This window comes from Centruroides sculpturatus, unplaced genomic scaffold (genome assembly GCF_000671375.1).
Source record: "Centruroides sculpturatus isolate CEXI.00-Female unplaced genomic scaffold, Cexi_2.0 scaffold497, whole genome shotgun sequence".
Lineage (NCBI taxonomy): Eukaryota > Metazoa > Arthropoda > Arachnida > Scorpiones > Buthidae > Centruroides > Centruroides sculpturatus.
The window spans coordinates 117,006-133,638 of record NW_019384738.1 but is presented as its reverse complement, the minus strand read 5'-3'; the positions used below and the strand labels follow the sequence as shown (position 1 = coordinate 133,638).

The following is a 16,633-nucleotide window of genomic DNA, read 5'->3' as shown; positions in this document are numbered from 1 at the left end:
GAATGACAGGTACAATATATATCCATATATATAGATTCAAATTTAAATGACTTCGAGTCCTTAATTTATTAATTTAAACTTAAATCTTCAACTAGGACATATCTATTATTAAGACTTATTATACTGGATAACTGGTTCTGCAAATTAAGTAAAGTCAGAAAAACAGTCTTTATTTATCACCTGTTCAGATGATAAATAGAGACTTGTTTTTCTGCCATTCGGCCGTTTGAGTAAAATGATTGATGCGGGATAACATTTTTCTTTCAGTTAACCCCTTATCCCTTAAAGTAACTGAAACTGGAAAAGACGATGAAACTACAAAACATTACGTACAGTACAGTACATTGAGAGCGATACAAAGTTATCTAGTGGATGAATTCGTGTGAGTTGCGGTCACCTGGCATAACTATTCGTTTAGCAATATACATTTTGCTAAATTTCCCATTTTTAATGTAAACATATGATTAAGATAAATTGGAATTGTTATGTTTAAGAAATTTTTCGTGCAAATAATTTTACCCACAGTGTGATGTAAAAAGTAGCAACGAATTTTGAATAGCTTTTGGTGCCGTTATAATATCAAGCATTGGCAGAAAATTTTCCAGGGGACAATGCTCAATCAACAAACTTCATTTTTTAGCTGCTGATGGCCGTAACCAGTCAACCTGTAATAAAATCTCAAGTCACAAAGCGTCCCTTGGTCAAGGGTGTAAGGTTACATATTTCATTCACTTAAGATTTGTGGAATTTTTGTTGGGATAAAAAAATCTTAATCATAGATTTTGGACCACCAGGGTAAACTGTATGATGACGTCGCGACATTTGTCCAATAAGATTGTATAACGAGAAAATACGGAAAATTTAAAACATGTACAGCCTTTTTGTTTAATTCTTTCACCTTGTCTTGTGTAAGATGTATTGATTCTATGTTAAATTGTATTAAAGCTATTCTTTGTCTGTTAATTTCCGTATGTCTATTCTTGAAAAAAAAACTCAAGAAAGATACAAACTGAACAATTTTTTACGCGATTCCGGGGAGGAGTAAATGCCCCATTTGTTCCCCTGAGGATGCCCATGATATCAAAAGTATTTGTGTTTGCTAGCTACACACCGGAAGAGGCTTTTTTGTAGAAGTTACGTCGTTCATAAAGTCGAAGTGCGAACAGAAGTTGCAGGTCCTCTTCCCGTTCATAAGTCACTTCTAATTTCTTTTAAATACGAAACGTAGTAATTAATAGTTTATATAGTAAATATCACAATGATTATTTTGTATTACAATTGCTAAGTAAGTTATTTGAAAACTTCTAAATTTAATTTCTTCAATGGATTTGCTTTATTTTATAATCGGTTATATCAAAAACTAAATTCAGGCAAGAACATTTTCTTAACCGAGATTTAAAAAAACTATAGTTAAATATCTTATTATAATCAATAAAATGCTTTTGAATTGATATATATATATATATAGTATTACAGGTAGTTTGTTTCCGGCATCTATGGGACCAGAGTGATGTCGAATTACTAGAATTTCAGTACTTCCGCAAAGACAGCCAGATGGCTGAGCGAAAAAGGTGACAACTTACCACTCTGGGAGACCCGAAATCAAAAAATTCCTGGAGTTTTTCGATCTCGGGTAGTCTGTATTGAAACCATTCCCTTCCAATCCCGAGATAACTCGGGCAATTTACATAGCGCTACAGAAAAAATGGAAGTTTGGATCACGGAATTTTTTTTTTAATTTTTGATGTTTTTACACACGCGGAAAAATTTTATAGCGATTTTAATGACGCGCGATTAACACTAGCTATTTTTATGGCTTTTTGATATCAAAGTACATTCATCGTTCTAAAGTTCTAGTGCACGGGTTTTACTTCGGTAAAGTTATTTAAAGCTATTTTCGGATGTCAAAAACGACATCCAATAGTGAAACAAAGAAAAATAAACTTCGAAACTTTCTCTTCAAAAGTAATGCATTTATGTCGTTTTTTTCACTTTTAAGTATTTTTTATTGATTTTGTTTTTTATGTTTAATTAAATTAAAAAAAACCCTTGAAATTGAAAGACAGGCTATCTTAGTGTCCACAGGGCGCAGTTTTTCCGCAAAATTCGCAAGTTTTTCGTGATCTGACTATTATTAATTTGACGCCCGGCACTAAATATGGCAAAACTGTTTTCGTCTTTCTCGAACTTACAATTAGCTATTGTTGTATAATTGAAGGATTAAGAACTTAAATTCAGACCGGATTGATATCTCGATCCTGCATATTAGGAGGCACGTTACAAGCATGGCCTATGACCTAACAATTATATTTTGCTATTATGACTATTCATTTTTAAAAGCGTTAGTATTTTATTGGAGAAATCATATTCAGAAAACCGTCCCCTTGAATACGAGATGATATTGAATAAATTTTAACCAATCGTGCTTATAGAAAGATATAAATTTACTGTGTATTTTATTTCGATATAATATGCAATGGGTTAATACTGTAATTTAACGCTATTTTGCATATATGATAAAATTCAATTAATTTAAAAATTATGGGTTCCTTAAAAAAGGATACAGAAATCCGTTTTCCTAGTCATATTTTATTTCCCGCGATTACAATGAAAAAATGAAAAGTGAGATTCGGTCCACGTACACAAACCACGTTATGGAATGTCCTATAAGGCCTATACGTATTATATAGCAATATATGTAAAACTCGTTTTCGTTCAACTTTCTACTAATAAAAATTTTTAAAAATAAAATAGCTACTGTATTTGATATTGAAATTTAACTGTTAATTAATAATCTATATAAATTTCCTCTTCCATTCTAGCGCATTTCGAATATTTTGTGAAAAAAGACTTATTTTGACACAATTACAGCGGAATTATCTTATTCAAATTATAAATTTCTCATATTGATGTTCAAGGGAAAAATTCCCATAGAAATACATAAATTTTTAATTGGGTTGAAAAGGATAATCGAAAATTGTTCAACAAATAAATTCATATATGAACTTATTTGTTGAGTATTTATAATAATAGAACGAGAACAATTTTTGAACAAAGTAAAATATATTTATTTTAATAATAATTCAACCATTAACAGCAGTAAGTAAACCGGAATTAATTTAAATGATACAAGTTCGTTTTTATTGTCGACTATTTTATGTTTTTGTCGTGCATAATTTTTTATGCATCTAAAATGATTTTAACTTACTTTTGCATGGCTAATTTTATTCATAATAATGAAAAAAAGTTATCAAGCTGATTTAATGTTTTTTAATCAATTTATTTTGATTTTTAAAATAATAACTAAAATACATAGCATTTATTCATTCTTTATTCAATAACTTTTACAAAAAGGCAGTATGTGTGATGCAGAAAACTACCAGAAATATGAAATAAACATTTTAAAAATAACACAATGAGTGAATATAAGGCATCACATTATACATATTACGAAATTTACATTCTCTAGATTAATACAATAACACAATAGTACCTTAAAAATTTTCATCATAAGCAAACATCTTTTTTTACATTAATAATTAATATTGAACTTTCCTGGAACCATTGTTATTATTATGATGGGTTTTGTGAGATACTTGGTTGACACAGGTGGGTGTGTCCAGAGTCAAGGCAATAGTAACCAAAACAAGACAAAAATTAAATAAGTGTATCAGTGTTTGTGTTTGTATTCAGGAATATCCTAACAATATGACATGTATTCAATATAGTGGCCTTCTGTAGTGTGATGTATGTGTTCCTGTTCAATTGTAATGTTCCCAGGCTTTTGTGTAATGTGTGTGGTATGACACACGTAGAGGAGAGAATGACAGGTACAATAAGCACCCTATCCATCCTCCACAGATGCCTTATTTCCTGGGCAAGTTCTGTGTACTTGCTGATTTTTTCAGTGCATGTGTTTTGTAGATTGTGAGTGTTTGAAATGGCTATGTCTATAATGTATGTGATTTTATTGTGTGTGTCAGTGTGATGTCTGGTATGTTGTGGTAAATTGTTTTATCTGTGATTATGGTTCTGTCGTAGTACATTTTGTGCTTGTTGTTTTCCAATACTGTCTGTGGGATGTATTTGTAGTATGGTTCGTGGATGTCTAATAATTTGTGTTTCTTTGCAAGCTCTTGGCGTATTTTATTTACTACTTGATTGTGTCTATGTAAATAATCTGTCTGTGCCAGGAGTAATGTGTTGTATAGATTTTCTGGAATATGACATTTTCTGCATGTGTGTTGTATCTTTGAGTATGTATTTTCTGTAGTTTTTAGTATTTATGACCTGATCCTGTATGGCAATCATAAATCCTTCTGTCTCTCCAAAGATGCATCCCCAATCTAACCAGCTGTTTGATGCAGATTTATCAGCAAAATCCTGGGCCAGGCAATAGGGATGGCTGCCATGGAGTGCCCTTTGAATCCACAGCTGCTTAATGGTGTCTTTGCTTTTTATATGTTGTGTTGTATCCATATGTTGTGAGTGTAAATTTAATGGTGTGTAATTTGAGTCTGCTAGAGTTACTGCTTTATGTAACTGTGATGTTTCTTGTTTTTCGTAGAAAACTCTTGCAGTATCTGCATTTGTTTGTAGTGAAGGTTTACTATGTCATCAGGCCACATCCGCCATCTTTACGTGGAAGGGTTAACCTTTCTATGGTGAATTTAGGATGATAATTTTTATGCTTAGTAAGAGTTGTTATTATTATTATTAAAAATCTGTATTATTTAATTATAATTTTTTAATTAATTAATAACATTAACATTATGTAGTAAAATTAATATATTTAATTTTATTTATAATTAACATTTATTTATTTATAATTCATTTATTTATTTTACCTTATTAAAATTAAATCTATATCTGTTTTAACAGCTTCTGTGTTGATATTTCTTTGAACATTAAATAATTAAAATTCACATAAACACAATTAAAATTCTTTTTGATTTTACAAAAAGAATTTTAGTTATTGAGATTTCTTAGTATTTTTCAAACTGTTTAAAATCATCTTATTGTATATTTTTTTTGTTTAATATTAATTATTCCAAACTTTAATTTTTGATATATAGTATGTAATATGTATTGGCAAATCAAATACATTGCTATCACAGTTTACATGAGAGTTATATTCTTGAAGCATGAAATTATGACAATTATCTAATAGAAACAAATCGCAATTCAGAAGAATGCAGTTTCCTGAATACATCAATTTGTTAACAATGGAAGAATTCTTCTCAGTTCATTTTTTTTTTATGCATAAGAGATTTTTAATATAAACAAAACTTTCTAAAATTAATGTAGAACTAAAATACAATTTATAACCAGTTACAAATTTTATCTTATTGTATGGTATATTATAAAAACTTTCAGAAAAAATTATTTAGATTTAACAGTTACCTGTACAATAGAGTTTGAAGAAAAAAGTGAGTGTGATAATTGTAATTTAAAGAAAAACCAAAATAATTCACACTTTTCCTCTTCCAATAACCTTTTCCCTCTTTTGAGTAATAATTTTGTAAAACATTTTAATATCCTATATGATCATACAGAGCATTATTTTAATTTTTATGAGTATAATTTTGTAATGGATATTGATTTTGTCAATGACATGCCCTGTTATTTGTAAAAAAGGATTGGAAATATTATTTCAAAATCACGAAATTGCATCTGTACTGTATCATCATCAAGACACAGTGGACTCTCGTTAGCTTTAACTAACCAATGATATGAAGTTTTGATGTCCTGGAAGAAACCATATATCAGAGGTGGGCAAACATGCCAAAATAGCATGCCAACAACTTTTTACCAGAATGCAACCCAGAGCTAATCTTAAAAAATGAATATCCAATGTCTTTGCTGACTTGTATATTTTAATATAATATAATATAAGTTTACCGAGTATAAATTTTGGTTGGCACATGATTAAATTTTGCATTATACATTTGTCAGTTTTAGTACACACACCTAAAAAGGTTGCCAACCTGTCCTATAGTTTATGCTTAATGAGGTTACCTTAAGCAGAGTGAATGGCTAAAGTCATTCTTTCCTTTAGTCTGAAGTGTAATACAGAATCATTATCTAAAATAATCAGGAGCAAGACAATTTTGGACAACTGATAACACTTAGTAGAGAAATAATTAAAAGATTACATTAAAGTAAAAATATTAATGTTATGTATCTATCTAGTGCAACAGTCAAAGAAAGTTAATACATGAATGATAAGAGATAACAAAAAAATTGTTAAAAATAAACATTAACTTTCATTGCAATCTCAACATACTGATGAAATTGAAGAGTAAAATTTACATAACATTAAAATGAATATCATATAAAGTATAATACTCATGTAAAAATTATTTATTACAGTATTTATTTTGAAAATAGTCACTTATTTTGCTTTTTCTTTGCTTTACATAATTTTTTAAACTCAGCTAAGTCCTTAGTTTTATCATCAAGCAAGAGTGTTATGATAGTTGAAAAATAATTATAATATATAAATATAAGACGACTCTCAGGATAGAAAGATATATATCTTTGGATTTTTCCTTTGATTCTTTAATAAATAAAAACTCTGAAAACAAAAACTGCAGTCTTACAATGATTTGTATAGTAAAATATTAGCATGTGTAAACAGTAAGCTATAACTTTAATAATGATTATTCTGCAATTTTGACAAGAACAACTATAAGTTAAATGTCAATCCTTGCAGGCAGTCTGATGGATTAATGCTAACGAGAAACCACTGTGTATATATATATATATATATCATATGATTATTCTTAGATGAGTATAAAATACTTGAAATATCATCATTACCATATAAATAGAAATTCTAATTGAATCTGACATCTAATGGTATCAATTAAAAAATTTTGATTGTAATTCTTTTCATCATAATTTTCTTTTTTTTTCACAATTCACTACTACTAAAAATTAACCAAAAATGGACAAAGAGTTAATCATAATTTCACAGAAACTCAAATATGTTAATTCAAACATAGCAATAGGTTAAGTAAAATATATGAATATATCTATTAAAATTATTTATGAATGAGTTGTTATATCTAAAAAAAATTATAATAGCTAATAGCTCTTGTTGGCTCCAGTTCTGTAATGCTTATGTTTTTAATATTTCCAGCCCAAACGATTATAGTACTTTAGCAAATATTGAAATAATTTTCTTTTAAGTTTACTTAAATGAAATTTGTTAAAGTATGTCATCAGTAATTAATTATATTAACTAACTGAATATGAATAAATAGGAATAGATTTATAACTAAAACAAACCAGAATTGTTTTTCATGCAGATTATGGTTCAAGGAAAATTTTTGACTCACAAGAGCAAAGCTGCAGTAGTTCCAATCTCTTCATCTTGAAAGGGTATTTTCACTGAGATGATAGCAGACAATTTTTTTGGCAGTAGTCAGTAGTGGTCCAAATAAATACATCTTACTGATGATCTACCGTTCCTTTGAATCGTATTTAGCTCGTGTCCCCCGGTGGTTTGTTTAAATGCAAAGGACTTTTGCGATGTACCGCATTTCCTATGCAAATTATTAATACACAAACCAAGAGAGACAAGGGTTAAGCACGCGTCAATTTAGTAAATCACTAGTAAAATGTACCAAAACGTTTATTGCTGAAAAAACGATAAAATCATTTATAGTTTCAATTTGTCTTAACATTCTTTTTAAATCCGAAAGCATAATAAATTAATCTATATTTAAATTGTACTATTTTATTTAAAATTACTACTTTGTAAAATATAAAATTCAGTAATGTCAGAGTTCATTCCAACCTGAAATCATCAGCACGTTATCAGTATTTTATATTTGCTTCAGGAGAAATAGTTTTATTAATTACATACTAAAAATGCATCATACATTGAATCCTATAATAGATAATGAAACTATAATTGTCTTCACGTTTAAATAACAATTAATATGTAGCATTTTAACAATCATATGAAAGGTCTAATAATGGACTGATTAAAATCTAGACACTGTTTAAAATCTTATGAAAAATATTTGTATAAATTGCATTAATAAAATTTCTTTCATAATTAGACTAATAATGATTCAGATACTTAACAAAACTCTATTAATTTTAATAAATATATTTCAAATATGAAGTAAATTTTTATCAGTAAGTCAGTTTACTCTTAAATTTAGTTTTGTTAAATAAATAGTACGAATTCAACAAAAATAGATATTAAATGATACAGAGCAAAGTAATTTTATACTTATGATTATACATTGTGAAAAATTATGTAATGCAATAAAATTACATAATTCTTCAAATGCATTTAATTAAATTCTATTAGAAAGAAAAAGAATTATATTTTTATATTTTCATAAAGTTTTGAAATACAATCATATCTAAAAAAATTGATTTTTTTTCATAGTTATCTTTGTAAATTTAACATGAGCTGAAAAATATGTCAATCATATTTAATTAATTATTATAAAAAGAATCATTAAACTTGAGCTATAAGTAAAATTAGAATAATTTTTAAAATTAAATTTAAACATGTATAACATTTACACTAATTAGTTAAAATGTTTGTGTGAATGCCAAATATAGTAAATAAATTAATATAGTCTATAATATACTTCACCAATCACAATACTTTTCAATTTGCTCATCCATTATGCTTATGACATATATTATTATTAATGTAATAAAGATATGATTCAAGAATTAACTAACTAAAATATTTAAATAACTAACTTTTTATTAGTTAAGATAATTTTCCAGTAAGTTTTTATTGTTAATTTTACCACTATAATTCTTTTAATTACTATGTAAATATCAAATTGAAATGTCCTTTAAATACATATCTACATATTATTTGAAAAATACTTTCAAAAGTACAATTTGATAAGTCTATTCATCAAATTAATATAATATATTTTGAATACTGAAACTATTTTCAGAAATGCTCATTTTAAAATAACTAAATTAATTCAAATTACTTATTTAATTTTATTAAACAAACAGAAATCCTGAATATCACCAACACTATGAAAAAATTATATCTACTATAAAAAATAAGTTATTTTTAATTTGTTATTAATTTATTATTCTCTTAAATGGCAAACTAATATTAGAAACATTTATAGTTTTAAATTTGAGAAACCTATAAACAGTGAGAAAAAAATATTTTAGAAATTATTACAAATTCCATTCTTTTTCTTACTGATTTTATTAGTATATTATATAGCTCATTTAATAATGAGAGACATTTAACTGCATAGATATAAATTTAATTTTAGAATTGACAGAATAATGGAAAATAGCCATGATTTAATAACTATTTGTATATAAGCTTTAAAGAACAAGAATTTGCATCCTTTAAGCCAAATAATTCCTAAAATTCTATCCACCTTAAAACTAAACATACACTTTTAGTCAAATGCCTGCCAAAATTAAATGATCTTATATGTATATAATTAATTTAACGTATTCATCTGAGAAATATTAATTTTACTAAATGAACAGTGGGGAAAAAAATCACTTGAACAATTTTATTTTGCAAACTTAGAACTTGTACACTTTTATCATTCTATTCCATACTATTAAATGTAACTTCTACGTAAACAGTTATCTATGATGATATCATATGCAACATTTGACAATTACAGCTAATTGCTGCATCATGTACAATGTATCAGGTCCTTATCTTAACTGAATTAAAATAAGATTTAAAGAAAAAGACACAATATTAAAATGTTGAAATAACAACATAACATTCATTATATTGAAAAAGATATTTGATTAAAATATAGAAATAAAGTTCAAATAATTACAAAATCTCAACAGAAAATGGTTACAGGTTTGTGGTTTCCAAAATTTTTATTGAATTCTGGCCATAACTGAATATGTAAACATTTATTTTTTGTAATACAGTCTGATGAATATATCTTTATTCAAACCATTATTTGTAATTAAGACTACTAGAAAACAATTAAAGTATCATAAACTTAAATTGTCCCATAAATGTAACTGGCTGCATCAAAATTGCTATTGTAAATTAAACAAAAAATACTATATCTTAAATTATCAAACTAATAAAAAATAATATGTAGTGCTTTACATAAACAAGACAATTTCTAAAAACTTTCTAATGACAGATTTTCACAATGTCAATCATCTCAATGTTTGGGAGAAAGCTTTAAACATGAATTCACAATACACTATTTATATATGGAATAAATTTTGTAAAAATTTTAAAATACTAATTCAAAATCATCTTGTTCCACTGGTTTTCTCACCCAGGTTCCTAAACCTGCTCTCTTAAATGCTTTTCGTAATTCTTCTTTTGCAGCTTGATAACTAGCCACAGAATTTTTTGCTTCTGAATATAAATTTGGCTTTTTATTAATTTTTTGATTTGTAACAGATGAAATTTTACCATATAATTTAATAAAGTGATCAAAGAATGATCTTTTACTTAATCTTGAAACTTCTCCATTTTCTAATTTTCCTGTTGTTGCATTAATAATTTCTGGTCTTCCAAATCCAACAGTCCAATTAACACTAAAATTTGGAGTTTTGGCAAACTGTGGTTTTTCAGGATTTGATACACAGCACATTTTAGGCTTTTTCAAATAATAGTGTTTAGGCAGTCCTTCAAGTGAATTTTCAAATCGGCTCCACATGGCTCGAAATATGTGTCCAGGATGAACTATACTTCCAAAAATAATACTTTCGAGATATATTGGCTCGACAAAACAACTGAGCAATGCTCCCTGAATTCCTAATACATTCCAAGAAGCAATTTTATCAGAACAGGACATTGTTGTTAATTTTTGATGTCCTAGACTAATTGCATCCCATGTTTGAACCTCATCTTCAATCTTAATAGGCATGGTTCCTTCTCTGTTTTCAAGCTTCATTCTTAAAACGCCCCTAGCTCTACGAAATGGGCGACGTGTTTGGCGTTCTTTGGCAGCAGGTTCGTCTGGCAAAATTATTCTTGCATCACCACAGGGAGATGTACTAATATAAAGATGAAACTTTATATTTGGCTTCAAACGATAACCCCCTGTTTTCTCAGCAATTAAAATTGAATCCTCTTTTTGTCCAACAGCAATCAATTCTAAATTATAATATAAAAAGTTCTTTAAGCATCGTCTTGCAAGTATTTCTGCATGACAGTCATTCAAGCAAGCACCATTCATACTGATATTTTTCCCATTAATACCTTTGGTACCAGTACTAATGCCCACAATTTTTATTTTATTCATTTCAGGATCAGATGTCATTACAATTCCTGCTAATACTTTCCATTTTGCATAATCAGTATTACCAACCATGATTTCTTGAAATGTTTTATGAATAACATCAGATATTTTATCTGCTATTGCTTGAGGAAACACATATGCTTCTGGAATTGATACTTTATTTGTAGGTGTTTCTGAAGAGGTGATTCCATATAAACTGCTCAAAGCAGATCTTGCAGCTGCAGCCTTTGCTAACTTTTTATTTTGACCAGAACCTTCAAATGTTATACCATTAATACAAACACTCATAGTAAATCTTTCTGATGGTACTAATGCATTCTCTCTAATTAAATTAAATTCACTTCCAGGATGTACTTCATTTAATAACATAACAGGATTCTTTTCTTCTTTTTCCAATATTTTCTGTGTTTGATTCTGTTTTTCTGTTATGTTTGTATCTTCTGTTGGCGAAATAATATTTTGCTTTTCTCCTCCAAACTGATTAAAATTCGATGTTTCATTTTCAACATCATCAGTAGTAAAATCACAACTATTTTTTCCAACAGGTATAGCAGCTTTTTGAGTATTCTGAAACTGATCAAAAGTAGCTAAAGCAAATTCAGCTGCTGCACATTTTGCCATCTGTTTTGAGTGACCCCGTCCTGTAAATTTTTGGCCATTAACTTCAACTGAAACAATGAATGTAGGATTATGAGGTGGACCTTCCTGTGAATCTATATTATAGTGCAGACCTGGTTTCAATTCATTTAATCTCATTAATGCATTCTTTGGTTGAGTGTTTTTTGGTATCTTTTTCTTCTGTTTTGATGGTAAAATATCTGCATCTTCACTTTTCCTTTTCAATGACTCATTTACATTAGCTTTTAAACCATTTTCTTCTTTCATTTTCACTTCAGTATCACCTATAAAATAAATATATATAAAGTTTGCTAAATTTTTCTAAACTACAACATGATTAAACCAGAAAATTTTTATGAATTAATATATTCTTATTTAAGAAAATTTAAATACAATGTTCTCAGAAGGTTTAATAAATTTTAATGTTACAAAGCTTTTCAATATAACCCAATTATAATTTCACATGCATTTACATTCTTCTCAATTTATACAGAAGAAAATATCAACTGAATATAAATATCTGCTGCAAGTTCTAATAAACAAAAACTCTTCAACATAACAGATGAATTCATGTTTCATTTCATTGATGAAGTTGAGCATTTTCCATGTCTTCAAGTACTCCTTGTTTTAAATTCTACTAAAGCATGATGTGTAGGATAATTCAAATAAATGATGTAGCCTGCTTTAAACAAAAAATAAAAATTTGCAATGTTGATTAGTAAATATAGTTTGCATATATACAATCTGTAAGCTTTAAATATAATTATATCCATGTAAAATAATCTTTACAAACATTTCTCAGATATAAAAATGTTTAATGTAAAAGCTTTTAGCCAAAAAATTGGTAAAACTTAACATATACTAAATTGTAACATCATATTTGATTTAATCAAAAGCCTGATAATATTCAAATGATACATTATATAAAGGATTTGAAAGGGCCAGGCCTAGACTTTGCATGGGTAATAAATATAAAGAAAAATCATTATTAAATCAAAAATCCAAAATAATTACTATATGTAATGCAAGAAAAAAAATCTATTTATTAGTAAAAGCTTGAATATGTACAGTCAAAAAATAATGTTAAAGAAAAAGTTGTAAAATATAATAAAGATAATTTATCAAAAATCCAGAAAACAAATATACATAAAACTTTCTCGACAATTGGAGACTTACAAATTAAATTATAACTATCTTAGAACTATCTCCACAAAACTGACAATCAAAATATGAAAAGATATTGAAAAATCAACAAATCTTACTAATTCATCACCAAGAAACTATGTCATCACTGAAACTGGAAAGCCTTTTGTCAATCTCACTTGATCCTTAGCTCACCTTCTTCCTATAGTGTGGTTGGGGCGATGTTATAAGCATATGACCACTTGACCCTATTTACATACTTAATCGTTAACATTTCATTCATTCTAGTAATCAGTCTTGTTTATTCATGTCATCTCCCTTACAAGCAATTTTATAATTTTTTATTGCATTTCCAATGACAATTTGGGGAGGAGATCATTCTTTTAACTTCTTGTGGAAGTCTCTCAAGATGACGTCATAAGTTGCTGCCAGCAATCGTCTTAGTAAGTAACTTTTGAATTTTGTCCCAGTGAGGTACAGTAGTCTATCCTTAATAAAATCAAAATGCCCCAAAATAAATAGAACAACAATGTAAAAATAATCCCCAAACAAAATAGAACAGGTTGGAATCGACTCCTTACAAAATTTGTTTTTATCATAAGTTTTACAATTCCATGCATGGAAAGAAACTGCTAGAAAAAGAGTGAAAGGTTTTGTGAAACTTATCATACATTTATTTAAGTACTACATTTTCCACAAATCATAACTGCTTATATGCCAGAACTTATTTATAAATACAGTAATTTTCTTTGATTTTATTGTCACTACCTGTAAAGAAATTTTTCCAATGAAAAGTCTAGGATGGTTGAACGTAAACAGATATAGTTTAAACTTCTTAAATTTCAAATTAACTTAATATAATAATAATTTAAATTATTATACAAGGGTCATTTAAAATGTTCTCAGAATAAACTAGAGATGTGAAGCTTCAGTGTAGTGAAATGTTTAATCTGTAATATGAGCATGTGTGAAATTTGAAGTCATTCTAGCAATTACTTTATTGTTGATATCTATTTAAATAAGACGTTTATTTCATGTTGTTTACAAAATGGAAAAAGTGAACTTCATACAATTATTAAATACAGTAGAGCGTCGATTATCCGAATCAATTGGGAACTGGGGTTGTTCGGAAGATCGATGTTTCGGATAACCGATTATGTACGAAAAAATATATTAATTTATCCCATCTTGACATTTTTCTTCGTTGCGTGTCGCTTTGCATTGAATTTTTGTCGATGTTAAGCCTAACGAAGACTATCGTATCGTTAAAAATTTTTTTTATTTTGTACGAACAAAATAAATATATTGAAAAATATAAAAACAATAAAAAATTATACTTCAGAAGTTAATTCAGTATCAAAAACGTAAAATACTTGAGTAGCCCAAGACATAGCCAAAGATTGCAGTGCCACAGCACTGGCAAAAATTTAAATTTGCCGACTGGAATTCTTTCAGATGACTGACGTTTCGGATGATTGACTTTCGGATAATCTACGCTCTACTGTATTTTATTAAAAAAGGTTTATCAACAAGAAGTTCATGCATGTATGAATAATTCTATAGGGTATCTCTGCTCTATTTTCAACAGTTTCCAACTGGACTAATGAATTTAAATTAATTAATTAAATGTAGTTGTGAAAGCCTAGATGACAATTCACGCAGTGGACATCAAAAAAGTTCAACATCAGAAATCATTAACAAAGTTCATATAATTTTGCAGCAAGTTTGATAATTAAAGATATCAAATATTGCTAAAGCTGTATTCATCTCAGACAGATTGGCATTTCATATTTTGACTGAAGAATTAAATATCAGAAAATCAGCCACAGACAGGTGCCATGTTGACAAGTAAACAAAAAATGCATCATTGTTCAAATTTCTTAATAGTGTCTGGACCATTTCAAGAAAAAAAAAAAACAATCAATTTTGTGAGCAATTTGTTCCACAGATGAGATTTAAGTCCACCACTACACACCAGAAACAATGGGCAGTCAAAACAACGGAAGAATCTGGATGTTTAGTATCAAAGACAAAGGTTCCATCTAAAGGAAGGTCGTGACTTCAATTATTTGGGATGCTAAAGTAATTATACTAATAAATTACCTTCCAAAGACTAAAACAGTAATGGGAGAGTACTATGCTAATTTTTTGTACCAATTAAACAAAAATATCCAAGAAAAGAAAAAGGTCATCTTTCAATAGAACGATGCCCCTGCTCATAGAAGTTCTCTCTCAATTGGGAAGATCAACAAACTGAAGTACAATTTGCTGTCACATTGTCTTATTCATCTGATTTAGCTCTCCAATTTCTATTTCCAAACCTGAAAAAATTTATTTCTGAAAATAAATTTCCTTCAAATGAAAAAGTAATAGTGAAAAATTCATGGGGAAGACCCTTTTTCTCTGGCATTCTAATAAGAAATCCAATTTTGCTCTAGCCCTATGACCATATACCGCATACATCTCCCAAAAGGATGTAAGTCCCTATTACCGAAGTTAAGTGAAAAAGTCACAGATTAAAATCGTTTTATTTACATTTACGTAAATGTAAATAAAACAATTTTAATCTGTATGACTGAGTTGCAGTAATTTTAAACGCCAGTTTAATAAGTCCTATTAATAGAAATACACATTGTACTGGTGAATAAAATAATATTTGAATAAATTAAGGACATTGAGGCATATTAATTTATAGGTCTACAATTTTTTCAAATTGCAGCCCAATAATAATTATCAAGTCTACTATATGGCCTTTGCTAATAAAAATATGCACTAAATATTGTACAGTTTTTCAAAATAATGGAATTTTTTATCTGAAATTCTAGATTTTGTGTNTAATTAACATTTATTTATTTATAATTCATTTATTTATTTTACCTTATTAAAATTAAATCTATATCTGTTTTAACAGCTTCTGTGTTGATATTTCTTTGAACATTAAATAATTAAAATTCACATAAACACAATTAAAATTCTTTTTGATTTTACAAAAAGAATTTTAGTTATTGAGATTTCTTAGTATTTTTCAAACTGTTTAAAATCATCTTATTGTATATTTTTTTTGTTTAATATTAATTATTCCAAACTTTAATTTTTGATATATAGTATGTAATATGTATTGGCAAATCAAATACATTGCTATCACAGTTTACATGAGAGTTATATTCTTGAAGCATGAAATTATGACAATTATCTAATAGAAACAAATCGCAATTCAGAAGAATGCAGTTTCCTGAATACATCAATTTGTTAACAATGGAAGAATTCTTCTCAGTTCATTTTTTTTTTATGCATAAGAGATTTTTAATATAAACAAAACTTTCTAAAATTAATGTAGAACTAAAATACAATTTATAACCAGTTACAAATTTTATCTTATTGTATGGTATATTATAAAAACTTTCAGAAAAAATTATTTAGATTTAACAGTTACCTGTACAATAGAGTTTGAAGAAAAAAGTGAGTGTGATAATTGTAATTTAAAGAAAAACCAAAATAATTCACACTTTTCCTCTTCCAATAACCTTTTCCCTCTTTTGAGTAATAATTTTGTAAAACATTTTAATATCCTATATGATCATACAGAGCATTATTTTAATTTTTATGAGTATAATTTTGTA

The 16,633-nt window shown here is 27.6% G+C and overlaps 1 protein-coding gene, 1 long non-coding RNA gene and 1 pseudogene across 2 annotated transcripts in view; 1 reads left to right on the top strand and 2 right to left on the bottom strand.

Moving 5' to 3' along the window:
- LOC111628307 (double-stranded RNA-specific editase 1-like) overlaps window positions 1–7,983 on the bottom strand; it is a 39,476-nt gene extending 31,493 nt beyond the window's left edge. The window contains exon 1 of the mRNA XM_023372068.1: window positions 7,344–7,983. The gene's annotated coding sequence lies outside the window, so the exon portion shown is untranslated. The remainder of the gene's footprint in view (window positions 1–7,343) is intronic.
- On the top strand, window positions 4,383–12,867 carry LOC111628309. The gene is made up of 3 exons (XR_002757155.1): window positions 4,383–4,484; window positions 4,568–4,694; window positions 12,364–12,867. It is a non-coding gene; the product is annotated as an uncharacterized LOC111628309 (long non-coding RNA).
- Window positions 9,142–12,193, bottom strand: LOC111628306 (annotated as a pseudogene).
- Window positions 12,868–16,633: the final 3,766 nt, after the last annotated feature.